Source organism: Rhineura floridana, chromosome 1 (assembly GCF_030035675.1).
Source record: "Rhineura floridana isolate rRhiFlo1 chromosome 1, rRhiFlo1.hap2, whole genome shotgun sequence".
Lineage (NCBI taxonomy): Eukaryota > Metazoa > Chordata > Lepidosauria > Squamata > Rhineuridae > Rhineura > Rhineura floridana.
Window position 1 is genome coordinate 107,743,978 of NC_084480.1, and position 15,505 is coordinate 107,759,482.

Genomic DNA, 15,505 nt, shown 5'->3' on the forward strand with positions numbered 1-15,505 from the left:
AAGAATTGAATAAGGATACCAGTTTGAATCAAATAAAGGAGCAAGCCCTGACCCAACAGATTCCTTTCACTGACAAACTGAGGAATCAAGTTGTGTGTGAGAATGGGATTTTATATAGACTGTGGATGCCTGCTGAGAGAAAGGATGAATGTGAACCAGTGAAGCAATTGATAGTACCTAGCAAATACAGAACCAGATTGCTAGAGGTAGCCCACGATGTCCCATGTGCAGGACATCTGGGAATAAAAAAGACCAAGAGGAGATTGGCTGCACACTATTATTGGTCAAACATCTCCAAAGATGTAAAACAACATTGTCTATCTTGTGGTATATGCCAAAAGGTGGGGAAAAGTGGAGTAAAGACTAAGGCACCCTTAAAGCCCCTTCCTATAATTGGACAACCCTTTTATAGAGTGGGAATAGATTTGGTGGGCCCTTTTTCCAAACCCACAAGGCATGGCAAGAAATATCTAGTGGTGGTGGTGGATTTTGCCACCAGGTACCCAGACGCAGAAGCACTAAGATCTGTAGAAGCCCCTGTAGTGGCAGAGGCTTTATTAAAAATCTTTATGAGGCTGGATTTCCCTCATGAAGTGCTGACGGATCAAGGCAGTGTATTCATGGGAGAACTGATGCAATGTATGTGGAAATGTTGTGGTCTAAAACATCTAAAGACCACTACTTATCATCCCGCCACTAATGGGCTAACAGAGAGATTCAATGGCGTTTTGAAGGGCATGATAAGAAGCTATGTTCAAGATCACCCACAAGACTGGGATGAACGTTTGGGATGCTTCTTATTTGCATACAGAGAAGTCCCTCAAGAGTCAACAGGCTTCTCACCCTTTGAACTCATGTTCACTAGAAAAGTGAGGGGACCTTTGGAACTATTAAAAAATTCATGGGAAGGAACCCTGGGAGAGTACAAAACATCTGTAGTAGATTTTGTATTGGAATTCCACAATAAATTAACATCAATGATGGAGGTGGTGAAAAAGAATTTGAGTCAAGCACAGCAGAAGCAAAGTTACTGGTATGACAGAACAGCCAGGGAACGTGTGTATGATGTGGGAGATATGGTTATGGCGTTCATACCCAGGAAACATGACAAATTACAGGCTAACTGGGAAGGACCATATACCATCAGAGAAAGGCTTGACACAGGGACGTATGTAATCACCACAGACCAATTAAACAAAAGCAAAGTGGTTCATGTAAATATGTTAAAGCCTTACCATACCAGGGATGCACAGGTGTTGCAAGTTACCTTATTCCCTGAGGGAAGTGGGCCTGAACTTCCAGATTTGGTACAGGAAAGCAAAGACAAAGGAGGGGTAGATCAAGTGGAATGGTCAGAGGAGGTAAAGGAGGAAGTAAAAGAAGAGATTCTGAGAGTTTTGAAAAACTATGGGAATCTCTTTAGGAATAAACCTGGCCGAACCAGTATAGCCAAACATTCCATTAATACTGGAGATCATGCCCCAATCAGATCTATGCCATACCGTGTGAATGGGAAAGTTGTGAGTGAAGTAATCTGTGTTGGACATAAGGTGGGGAGTGGGAAAGTCACCCCCTTATGGAGCAAGGTGGAGGCAATACAAACGTGGCCTATCCCCTTAACCAAAAAACAAGTAAGGGCATTTCTAGGTGTGGCTGGTTTTTATAGGAAGTTTGTGAGAAATTTTGGGGAAATAGCAACCCCCTTGCATGAATTAACAAAGAAGAAGTGTTCTGAGCGGGTGGTATGGACGGATGAATGTCAGAAGGCTTTTGATCTGCTGAAGCAAGCCTTGTGCCAAGGACCCATATTAATAGCACCAGACTATGAGCAATCATTCATCGTGGCTACAGATGCGTCAGACCTCGCACTGGGAGTTGTCATGCTGCAGGAGAGAGAAGGCACCAGACATCCAGTGGCGTATCTGAGTCGCAAGCTGACGCCGAGGGAGAAAAACTATTTGTCGGTCCAAAAGGAGTGCCTAGCGGTCGTGTGGGGACTGAACAAGTTGCGCCCATACGTGTGGGGACGAAGATTCACGGTAACAACGGATCATCGGGCCTTGTTATGGTTGCAGACTATGAAAAACCATAACACTATGCTGCAGAGGTGGTCCTGGGCCCTACAGGACTATCAAGTGGACTTCCAGTTCATAAAAGGCAAGGACAATGTATTGGCCGATGGACTTTCCAGGCAAGTGGCTGGGACTGCAGTGACGTGACCAGACAGAGGAACAAAGAAATGCATTTTCCCCATAGAGACTTGTTTATATTGTTAACGCGACGTATAAATCCTGGAACAGGAATAATACTCTGCCGTTGTTTTAAGGGGGGGGGAAATGTGATGATCCTGTATTAGTGTAAATAGGGTAAGTGCTGTTTGTTTAGAAGATACATGGTAAGTGGAGTGAAAGAGGAGGGGGAGTGAATGCGCAGTAGAATGCTAGATGATTGGCTGAATGTTTAAAATGGCTGACAGTATAAAAGGAAGAATGTCAGGTAAATCTAGGTGGATGTGGTGTGTGGACGTTGGTGGATGTTGGTGGACTTGAGAGGGTTGTTTTGGTGGGTTTTGAGAGGAGAGGGTGGAGTTCGGATTAATACTAAGACCAGTACCTCAGGAATAGATGTAACCATATGCTTAAATGCCTTTTAAAGAAATCTTGTTATCTCTGTTATATAATAAAATACTTATTTGGTTTACCAAAGGCCTGATCCTTGGCTCGGGTTTCACAGACCAGAAGGGAGGGTAAGGTAAATACCAAGGCTGAAGGGAAACAAATGGTGGCAGCGGTGAAGAGAATAACACCACAAGCAGTCTGAGTAAATCAAAGGGATTGGGACAGCTTTAGCACTCAGTCACAGAGGTAACCAGATAGAGAGACTCAGGCAGAGTCTCTGGGACTACTGGTTATAGGACGTGACTGGTGGTGCTGCCTAGCAGGGGGATCTGTTGAGATCTGTGCTAGAGCGGGGAGAGAAACCATAAGAAAGGACAGTCCGGACTGGTGGAGTCCCTGGTGGTGCCTAGAGACAGGCAGTAACCACGAGCAGGTAGGAACCTGACAGGGAGAGCCAAGGAAGGGCGTCGCAGCCTGCAACCATGAAACTGAAATTAGCAGCTATGCGAGATCCCAAACTAGTGGGACATGCAGACATTGTTTGGGCTAAAGATACTACAAGATCAAAAATCCACCAGTGGAAACATCTTCTACTATGGAGATTCAGTCATTATCTGTGCAGGTAAGAAACAAGAGACTGTAGCACTCTCTTCCACAGAAACAGCATATGTGTCAACAGGACCGGTGCTATCATTAGGCCAACTAGGCAGCCGCCTAGGGCGCAGACCTCAGAGGGGCGCAATACTGACCTTTGAGGGGCACAGTTTTATACAGATTAGTGTTTTTTTTAATGGTGCATCAACCCTGCAAGAAACAGGTTCAAAAGACTGGAAGAACATTGGAGCAATTCTCTCTTCACTTGAGAGGAATACTGACTGTTTAGAAAACTATCAGACCTGGAGAGAACTTGAATCGCGCTTATCTAAAGGAAAAACAATTGATGATATTAACCAGCAGAAAATTAGGCAAGAAGAACAATATTAGTGACAAATCTTGGAACTCTTGATTGCTTCGGTCAGAGTTCTTGGCATGCAAAACTTGGCATTCCGCGGTACAGTGCTAGCAATGGAATTTTTTTGAAGTTTGTAGAATATCTAGCCCTTTTTGATCCTATCATGAATGAACATCTGCGCAGAGTTAAAGATCAAGAAACAAGGTTCACTACCTAGGAAAAGATATCCAAAATGAGCTTATAAGGCTTCTAGCAGGTGCTATAAAGCAGAAAATTTTAGCACATGTAAACTCAGCCAAATACTACTCAATTATTCTGGACTGCACACCTGATGTTAGTCATATTGAACAAATGACAATGATTTGTTATGTTGATGTAATCAAACCATCAGATAATGAGTTGTCTGAGCCTGAGGTTATCATAAGAGAACATTTCTTGGGATTTGGTCCACTAAAGGAGACTACAGGTGCCTTTATGACAGAAACTCTTCTTGGACAGCTTGAGCAAATGGGATTACCAATTGAAAAACTGCGTGGTCAAGGTTATGATAATGGGAGTAACATGAAAGGCAAAGAAAATGGCGTACAAAAGAGAGTCCTGGACATAAACCCATGTGCCTTTTCTGTGCCCTGCAATGCACACTCTTTAAACTTGGTAGTCAATAATGCCACTAAGTGTTGTCTTAAAGCAACTAGTTTCTTCAGTTTGGTTCAACAGATCTATAATTTCTCTGCATTGACTCAGCGTTGGCAAATTCTAACTAGCAATGTATCAGACTTAGGCATAACTGTTAAGCCATTGAGTGAAACAAGATGGGAGAGTCGGATCGATGCTTTGAAACCACTGAGATATTATCTTGGGAGTATATATGATGCTTTAATAGAGATCTTTGATGACACAAGCCTAATAGGTTTATCTGGAAATACTTCCCGAATTGAAGCTAAGGCCATTGCTGATGCAATTTGTAAGTTCAAGTTTGTGGTATCCCTTGTTACATGGTACAACATCCTTTTTGAAGTCAATCTTACAAGCAAGCTACTACAAAATAGGGAAGCTGATTTAAATTCAGCTACAAGCCAATTCCAAGTGACCAAGAATTACCTTGTGGGCTGCAGGTGTGATGAGGGTTTTCAACAAGTTTTGATAGATGCTACTGAGATTGCAAAGGCGCTAGAAATACTACCAAACTTTGAGACAGAACAGGTTAGAAAAATGAGAAAGAAACAGCAGTTTGAGTATGAGGCCCAAGAAGAGGCACCACAAGATCCAAAGCAGAAATTCAAAGTAGGTTTCTACTATGCTGTCTTAGACATGGCCATACAATCTGTTGAAGAGAGATTCCAACAGCTACAACAATATAATTCCCTATTTGGCTTCCTATATGATATATACAGTATCAACAAAAAATCTACTGAAGATGTACTTAAGGCCTGCAAGAATTTGGAAAAATCATTGGTGCACAATGGAAATAAAGATATTGATGCTGAAGATCTGTGCTGTGAACTTATAGCAATAGCTCGAAGACTTCCAAAGTCTATGCCGCTGCAAGGAGTACTTCTCTTCATAATACAACAAAAACTCCTGGATAATGTGCCTAATGTTTCTGTTGCTCTAAGTATCCTTCTCACATTTCCAGTGTCAGTGGCAAGTGGTGAACACAATTTCTCAAAGCTCAAACTTATAAATGAATGAATGAATGAATCTTTATTTTTACCCTGCCCTTTTTCCAAAACTGGAACTCAGGGCGGCTTACAAATAAAAACTACACATAGGTAAAAAAAAACATACAAAAATATACAATTAATATAGAATTAAACTATTCGTGACATTAAAACCATGAAACATACACTTAAGATACCAAGACAATTTAAAACATTAAGAATAGGACCATAGAACAATACAACAGACCTTATGAGGCCCTATCTTAAACATCTTCTAGTCCAAAAGCCTGTCGGAATAAAAAAGTCTTTGCCTGCCGACAGAAGGATAGCATGGAAGGGGCCATTTGTGCTTCCCTAGGAAGAGAGTTCCAGAACCTGGGGCCAGCCACCAAGAAGGCCCTATCTCACATCCCCACCAATCACGCTTGCAAAGGTGTTGGGACTGAGAGAAGGGCCTCTCCTGAGGATCTCAATGCCCGGGCAGGCTCATATGGGGAGATACGGTCTGACAAATAGCCTGGACCTAGGCCGTACAGAGCTTTATAGGTCAAAACCAGCACTTTTAGGACTTCCGGGAAGGGTGACTTAGCCTGTGCCTGCTTTTGAGACGGGCTCCTGCCTCAAAAGAAGCTTATTCAGATATATCAGTCAGTTTTTTCTTTTTTTTTTGACTGATTAAACTTCTCCCGGGTAGGGAGAAACGAAGAGATTAACCTCAAAGCCTATTTTTGTTGGGACGACCAGATCTCATTAATTTATGGGACGAGGTCCAGCCGACGAAGGTGGGACGGATTTTCAACAGCAAGCTCTATCTGATAAAGCGAACGTTCACCTTATCTTCTAAGAGAGAACGCACTAACAGGCAAGCACCCTTCTTTCTATATTTTTCTTTTACTTGACTTAAATTGTTGCTGTTTAAAAGAGATTTGCCAGATTGATCGGTTTTTGACATCTCACTGGGGAGCCATAACTTCTCTCTGCTACGCACTAATTAATAGCTTATCTCTGTTTTTGTTGCAAAAAGCTGTCCTGGATTTGCATTCTAAAGATATACACAGAAGAGGGATTTCTATTCCAGATTTTTATTTTGAAGAATATTATATTGTCTGAGACTACTCTCTTTTTGGTCTATTTTATTTTGACGAATCTGTTTTCTGACGACTGCCATTAATTGTTTCGATCCTGGGAACTGCATTTTGTTTACTTAACTATGGAGAGATAAGGCTGTCTGCTCTGTTTATACTGTGATGTCACCAAGTTTGGAGTATTAACCCAATTGTTGCTGAAATAAGAAGTGGTTTTCCTATATTTTTCTTTTAAAATGGCAATTAAGAAAGTGGCTGAGAATCTGGAAATAACTATGTTTCAGAAAATAATGGATGAGATTGAGATAACGAAACAAAACCTGCGACAGGGTTGTAAGGAGCTGAAAATTGAATTGAGTAAAATGAAGCAGGAGATTAAAGATATAGGGGTCCCTGTGAGAGAGGTGACCCTGGAAGGGGTCCCTGTGAGAGAGGAGACCCCGGAGATTGGAACAAACGTGGAACAGGAAAAAGATTTGGAGTCTATGGACTTTAGAAATAAAATCTATTGTTTGGAGACACAGGAGATTAAAGACATAGGGGTCCTTGTGAGAGAGGAGACCCTGGAGACTGGAACAGGGGTCCCTGTGAGAGAGGAGACCCTGGAGACTGGAACAGGGGTCCCTGTGAGAGAGGAGACCCCGGAGATTGGAACAAACGTGGAACAGGAAAAAGATTTGGAGTCTATGGACTTTAGAAATAAAATCTATTGTTTGGAACTCAATGTTATCTCTGAAGAAATTAATGAAGATTCTAGAGATAAAGTTATCAATGGCATGGATAATCTTCTGGACTGGAATGATGTGATGGAGCCCAATATAGAGGAAATCTATGGAATTAACTGCAGCCATGTGACAATGGATAAACTTTCAAGAGATGACCCAGTGTATTTTGAAAAAAAGAACAGAGATATGATTTTACAGCAGTATTTCAGCAACCTATTCAGAATGGATGGCAAGAAAATATTTGGGATAGAGGTAATTCCCATCAGACTCTTACTATATGACTATGGCTTTGACAGCAAGATTATTATGGAATACTGATAATGGAAGATTGGATATTGAAATTATTGGACTTAACAAGACTACTGAAGATGGAAGATGGAAAATGGAACTAATAGGGATAATAGAACAATGGCTACTGAAATTACTGAACCTAACAGATTCTGATGTGATGGATTAATTGAAATGTTTATTTTGACTATGGTTATGACAATAAGATTATCATAATTAGTAATGAGATGGGTTAATCGATATGCTTATCTGGAAAAAAAAAATTGATAGATATATTTCTTAAAGAATTGAAACCTCTCTTTGACTTTTTGTGGAAAGAATAAAGTAATGTTTATGAGATTTGATGATTAAGTAAGATAACTATTGGAGGAAAGTGATTTTATAATATGACTTAAGAGACAGGATTGTTATATATTATAGACTTATAACTGATCTGATCTTTGACAAATGGGAAGTCAATATTTTACTCTTTATTTTTTTTTTTTTTTGTTTAACTATTTTTGATTTTGTTTTTTGTCTTTGAATGTTTTATGATTTTGTCTTGTATGTTTTATGAAAATTTGAATAAAATTATTGAAAAAAAAAAAAAAAAAAAAAAAACCAGCACTTTGAATTGTGACCGGAAACAAAGTGGCAGCCAGTGGAGCTGTCGTAACATACGCTCAACAATGTTGCAAAAGAGCCTAGTTGGCTTGGCAACTATATCAATTGAACATGCCCAAGCATCAGCACTTGACCTGAAGGAATTGGTGACAATATTTGCAAAGGAAAAGGCCTGCAAAGTGAGATTTTGATGTGCCTGAAATTGAAACTTTTAAGAGACTTAAATTTTAACATCACAATTCACAAGATTATTCAACATGATTTGTGTGCTAAAACATTTTGTTTTGTATTTGAGAAAGATAATCAAATATTGTTGTATTACTTATTATTGCAATTTAAAATAAATTTAGCAGTTTCAAGTTTTGTGCTTTTCATTTTTTCTACAAGACATCTGTTTTTGAAAATTGAAGTTAGCAATTTTTTTTTTGAGGGGTGCAAGTAGTTAGCCTTGCCTAGGGCGCAAAATAGCCTGGCACCGTGTCAAGCTAGCAGACAGTTGACATGGCTACTTGAACTGTTCAAAGGTTTAGGCATCTCTATACCTGGGCCTGTCATGATGCATGAAGACAACCAAGGATGCATCAGACTTGTGGAGTCAGAAGGGGTGAGTTCACGAACCAAGCACATAGATGTGAAGCACTATTTTATTAGACATACCTACCGCAGAGGACTACTCAAGATGGAGTATTGTCCAATGGAAGACATGACTACAGAAGCTCTGACAAAGGCATTGGGCAAAGTCAGATACTGCAAGCTGCGATACAAGATGACCCTCGTGGGCTGAACCAAGCACTCGTTGAGAAGGGATGTTGGAATTGGGGCAACAGCGAGTCCTGTTTGGGTTCTTTTGTATGTATTCCAGAAGGAAGATAAAGTTGTGGAACTCCAGCTGGCTAGGAGGTAGGTTGCCTACCTTTACCTGTGCTCTTCTCTACATAACTTCCTTCTGTTGTTAACTGATATTCTCAGGGAAGCTGACCTGCCCCTCCTTCCTTTGTCTTTTTCTTGGACTATCCAAGGAGAGAGGAGACATCTTTGTCTTTGCTCTCCCTCCTGACCCATGAGGGCAAGACCCAAGTCTGGGCATTATGCCTCCAACTTAGTTAGTTAGAATTGGTATGCCTTTCCTATCGACTATGTATTTCTATAAATAAAGTAAAGTAGCTTTTTTATTTTATTAAGTCTTAAGTCTGGGTGATCTAAATGCAGGGTAAAAGCCTGCTACTTAGGTAAATACACACTGGCACACACACAACTCAGACCACCGAATTACTCTGCATACATACTTCCATAACACATCTAGGCACAGGCTTTGTTTAAAACAGAATGGCAAATCCTAAATCACAGAGTGTAGAGGAGAACGGGAACAGCAAATGTAAACCCGTATCAAACAAAATTAAAAGGGCACTTCAGCTGGTGGGGGGGGCAGTTCCACAGAGGCGACACTTCTCCCGCACTTTATGTTAAAAAATGTCCTGGTAAGATCCAAGAACACAGAAATAGAAATGCTACAACTTATTTATTTATTATATATTTATTTATTTATATCCCACCCTTTCTCCCGGCAGGAGCCCAGGGCGGCAACTTTATGGAAAAAGAGCTCTCAGTTAAATTGCTGGGTGATGGAGTGGATTTTAAACTGGCCAGAGAACAATGTACAGACCCCATGGCCTCTAACTCCACTTGAGTGGCTGCATGATGGATGGTGCTGAAGCCTAATGCAACAACCTTCTATGCCTGGGCCTCTTGCGGACTTTAAAGCACACTGTCTTCTCTTCTTGCCACCTGCCTAATTCTACACCTGGGGCAAGAGGGAGCTCTGCCCATCAAATGCCTTGTGTCTCTCTTAATTATACTCTGTAATATCTGGCCCTGATTGTCCAAGGACAGGCAACATTAAGGTCTATGGGCCATACTGATCTGTCAAGGCTTTACCCTCAACCCACACAATTTTGTTCTACTGCTATTAGGATTTCTGCATCAAATTTAAATAGTGTTGGAAGGCAGAGCTGGGGTCCCAATCCCGGGGAGCTGGATCCCGGAGAGTTGGGAGAAGAGTATTCGGATGGATGGCAGAGGGAAGGGGGAGGAACTTCCCCCCTTTGGAGCGAAGACGAAACAGAGGAACTGCCAGTGATAAGGTCGCTTAGCGACGGGGAGCCTGAGCCCTCCCTGGACATTCTCACGCCTCCCCCTCTTTCAGGCTCAGAGCAAGAGGGGAAAGAGGGAGGGCTGCTCACAGCCGAAAAGCGGGGAGGCAGTTTACCATCAGCCCCTCCCCTTTCCCCCATCCTGGAATTGGAAACTTCAGAAGAGGAGGGGGTGATGCTTCCCCCCTCACCGCGCACACGCAGACAGCTGAAAAGACAGGAGAGAAGGGGGGGAAGGCGGGCAGTACCTGAGGGGCAGTTAAGGAGGAGCGAAAGATTGCGCGCCCGTTTGGCCCCTTCTTAAAGAACAGGCGGGAAGAAGTCCCTTGCTCTGTCAACTTTCTCCCAATGCCGCAGGACCTGTATCCCTGTACTGCTTCATGAGAAAACGCAGTCTTTGTTTGGACATTACCCTAATAAAACACGAATTAACTACAGCCGTTGGTCTGGTTCCTGAGTCACATCCTGGGCCTGACAGCTTGACAGAGCCACCTAAATCACCCTTAATGCTCTCTTCACTTGACTGGGACAAGATGTCAAAGGGAGCAGCGGGGGGGACAAACCCCACTTCTGAGACGGAAGAAGTGGAACTCTTGAGGACTAAGGTAGCTGATTTGCAGACGGATGTTCAAGCCCTGCTAGCAGCAGTCAAGGCGCTGAAGATGGATAATCAAACCTTGAAGGCCACGATAGACCAGATGTGAACAGCCCCTCCAGCTGCTGCAGTAAAGGTTCCCATTGGATTGCCCCCAAAATACGTGGGACAAAGTGATCAGTTGGCAACCTTCATGGCTCAATGTGAGTTATATCTGGATGTCAGGCACACGGAATTTCCAGATGATGGGGCTAAAGTAGCTTTCGTGATTAGCCTCCTGGAGGGAGAAGCTGCAAAATGGGTGACTCCGTATCTCGTGAGAAAGGATACTGTCTTAGGAAGGTACAGAGGATTTATACAGGAGATGACCGAGATGTTTCAAGACCCGCAAAGGGCTGAAACAGTAGCGCGGCAACTAGGCGCTCTGAAGCAAGCTAAAGGGACTGTTTCCGAGTACACTAACGCTTTTAAAATTCTGTCCCAGGAAACTGGTTACAATGACGCCGCCCTGATGTTTATGTACCGGAGTGGATTAAATGCTGAAATCCTGGATGAGTTGGCCAGGACCTCCCCCCCGCTGACCTACCAGGGCTCATCCGGCTATGCCTACAGATAGATCACCGGATGGAAGGAAGGCGACTGGAAAGGAAGCAGGAGGTCCCAAGATACTCAGCCTCGGCATCCCACAACAAGACCCTTCCCACTGCAGGGATGGCAGGTAATGCAACTGAGGGACAGGGAGAGGCTAGGCCAAGACTGTCGGAAGAAGAAAAGGAAAGACGACGCCGGGAACGTTTATGCTTTTATTGTTCAAAGCCGGGCCATGTGGCCAGAGACTGTGGACTGAAAGGGGGGAAAGCCGAGCCGTCGGGAAACTAGAACACCCAGTCCACGTGCAGGCCGGTGGACTGGGGGCAGCGTTGTATAAAGGCCCCCCAACGATCCAACCTCCCTCAAAGGGGGTGTTGGTCTTGCCTATTTGGATTACAACTTCCAGAGGAGTGGTGTTTAATTCCACTGCCTTAATTGACAGTGGAGCCTCCACAAATTTTATTGATGCAAAGTTAGTCAAGCGTCATGGAATTTCCCGGTGGAAACTGGACGCTCCCCTAGCTGTGGAGACTATCGATGGGAGACCCCTGAAGTCAGGAGGGGTGACACAAGCCACGGAGGAAGTGAAACTTCAAATCCCTGGGCACGAAGAGTTCATTTCGCTATACGTGTCAGATCTCTCGAACTTTGAGGTGATTCTGGGAATGCCCTGGCTAGCAAAGCATGAACCCAAAATAAGTTGGAAGGAGGCGGTGGTGTGGTTCACCTCACAGTATTGCCAGGAGAACTGTCAACCTGAAGGAATCAAGAACACCTTAGCGGGGGCAGTGCAAGAGATCGAGCAAGTGACCCTGCCGCCAAAGTATGAAGAATTCAAAGATGTGTTTGATGAAAAAGAGGCAGAGACTTTACCCCCCCCACCGCCCTTACGACTGTGCGATTGACCTAGTGCCAGGAGCCAGCATCCCATCAGGGAGAATCTACTCTCTCACAGAGAATGAGAGGGAGGCCCTGAAGGAATTCCTGGATAAAAACCTGAGGTGAGGATTCATACGCCCCTCACAGTCCCCTGCTGGAGCGCCACTATTGTTTGTGAAAAAGAAGGGGGGGAACTCAGACCCTGTAACGACTATCGTGCATTGAACCAGATCACCATCCCTAACAGCTACCCGCTGCCCCTGATCTCAGAGTTGCTGGACCGATTGCGCTCTGCAAAAATCTTCACGAAGTTGGATTTGAGAGGAGCGTACAATCTGATCAGAATGAAGGAGGGAGATGAATGGAAAACAGGATTTTTGACCGCTTACGGACAGTATGAATACCTGGTCATGCCGTTCGGGCTTTGTGAAAGTCCAGGAATTTTTCAAAAATTCATGAACGACGTGTTTAGAGACTTGTTGGACACGTATGTAATCTGTTACTTAGATGATATCCTGGTGTTCTCAAAGAACCAGGAAGACCACGACCAGCATGTGAAGACGGTGTTGAAGAGACTGAGAGAAAATCACCTGTATGCTAAATTAGAGAAATGTGGATTTGACCTCAAGTCTCTAGACTTCCTTGGGTATCGAATCTCAGCGGAAGGTGTGGAGATGGACCCAGGGAAAGTAAGCTACATATTGGACTGGGGCCAACCTGTCACCAAAAAGGATGTACAACGGTTTTTGGGGTTTGCCAATTATTACAGAAAGTTCATTCCAGGGTTTTCCAAATTGACAGCTCCTCTGACTGACTGTTTAAGGGGGAAGAAGAAGTTACAATGGACAGAGAACGCCACCGAGGCCTTTGAGGAGCTGAAGAGAAGGTTTGCTACTGAGCCCATTCTGCGCTTTGCTGATCCGAACCGCCCTTTCATAGTGGAAGCAGATGCTTCAGATTTTGCCATCGGGGGGGGTCCTGCTACAATTAGACCAAGAAGGGAAGGAGCTGCACCCCTGTGCGTACTTCTCTCGGAAGTTAAAGCCTGCAGAGAAGAACTACACAGTTTGGGAGAAGGAGCTGCTGGCCATCAAGGACTCTTTTGAAAACTGGAGACAATACCTAGAGGGGACCTCTCATCGAATTGAAGTGCGCTCCGACCACAAGAATCTTGAAAGCCTCCAAACAGCCAGAAAGCTGAACCAGAGACAGATAAGATGGTCCCAGTTCTTCACTAGGTTTAACTTCCAGATTACTTACCATGCCCAAGCCAAAAACCAGAGAGCGGATGCCTTATCCAGACAGCCACAATACAAAGAAAGTGAATCCGAGGACGAGCCTCAGTACGTAATCCCGCCAGAGAAATTAACGTTGGGAGTATGCCAGCCTTCATGGGAAGAGGAACTCAAAAAGGCACAACAAGAAGATGCAGACATGCTAAAATATCAGCAGGAGACGGGACAAGGTCAAGACTCAGAAGTAACCTTTCACTGGAGAAATGGACTGTTATGGTTCAAAACCGCCAGATATGTGCCAGAAGGGGAATTAAGGCTCAGAATCCTATGCCAGTGTCATGATTCCATCACAGCGGGACACTTTGGGATTTACAAGACCATTCAGAACGTGGCCAAGGACTTCTGGTGGCCTAAAATGCGTCGGGATATTGAGAGTTATGTAAAGTCCTGCTCTGTCTGTCTGCGGACAAAAACACAAACAGGGACACCAGCAGGAATGTTACAACCGTTGCCTGTCCCACACGAACCCTGGAAGGACCTCTCCATGGATTTTATAACTGATCTACCCAAGTCCCAAGGAATGACAGCCATCTTAGTAGTGGTGGATCTACTTACCAAAATGGCACACTTTCTTCCTTGTGCAGGGGCCTTAGAGGCTAAAGAAACGGCCAAGTTATTCATAAAAGAAGTCTACCGGCTGCATGGATTGCCAAACTGCGTAGTCTCAGACCGAGGAACTCAGTTCACAGCCAAATTTTGGAGAGCAATGTGGAAACAGTTGCAGACGGAATTAAAACTCTCCTCCGCCCATCACCCCCAGACAGATGGGCAGACGGAACGCTTGAACGCCGTTTTGGAAAGATATTTACGAAGTTATGTGTCCTATCAACAGACTGACTGGGTATCATATTTGCATTTTGCAGAGTTTGCCTACAACAATTCTCTGCACTCCAGCACTCAACAAACCCCGTTCTTCGCTAATTATGGATTCCATCCTAAAGTCTTTCCAAGCAGCTGAGAAGGAATGCTGGTACCGGCAGCTGAGAACTTCCTTAAGGAATTGCAAGCGGGGCAACAGACACTGAAACAGCAGTTAAACGAAGCCAAAACGGAGTACAAGCGAGTTGTTGACCTGCACAGGAAGGAGGGCCCCCCCCCTTCAACCGGGAGACCAGGTATGGCTGTCCACCCGCTTCCTCCAGATGCCGGGCAAATGTAGAAAATTACAAGACAAGAGGGTGGGTCCTTTCAAAATAGAAACTCAAATCAATCCCGTGGCGTACCGACTGAAGCTGCCTGACACGTTTAAAATACATCCTGTGTTCCATCGATCCCTCTTAACGAAAGCCGCCCCTCCCAGTGAGTTACGGCCGGAGGAACCTCCCGGAGCTCCACTCCTGGTAAATGAGCAGCTTGAGTTTGAAGTTGAGGAGATCTTAGATTCCAGGATCAGACGCCACAAGCTGCAGTACTTGATTCACTGGAAAGGCTATGGGGTGGCTGACAGATCATGGGAAGATGCAGCTGATGTGCATGCTCCAGAATTGGTAAAACTTTTCCATCAACGTTTTCCCCACCGTCCCAACCAAGCCAGACAAGGGGAGGGGGGCACAGCCTGGGAGGGGGGATGGTGTCGGAAGGCAGAGCTGGGGTCCCAATCCCGGGGAGCTGGATCCCGGAGAGTTGGGAGAAGAGTATTCGGATGGATGGCAGAGGAAAGGGGGAGGAACTTCCCCCCTTTGGAGCGAAGACGAAACAGAGGAACTGCCAGTGATAAGGTCGCTTAGCGACGGGGAGCCTGAGCCCTCCCTGGACATTCTCACGCCTCCCCCTCTTTCAGGCTCAGAGCAAGAGGGGAAAGAGGGAGGGCTGCTCACAGCCGAAAAGCGGGGAGGCAGTTTACCATCAGCCCCTCCCCTATCCCCCATCCTGGAATCGGAAACTTCAGAAGAGGAGGGGGTGATGCTTCCCCCCTCACCGCGCACACGCAGACAGCTGAAAAGACAGGAGAGAAGGGGGGGAAGGCGGGCAGTACCTGAGGGGCAGTTAAGGAGGAGCGAAAGATTGCGCGCCCGTTTGGCCCCTTCTTAAAGAACAGGCGGGAAGAAGTCCCTTGCTCTGTC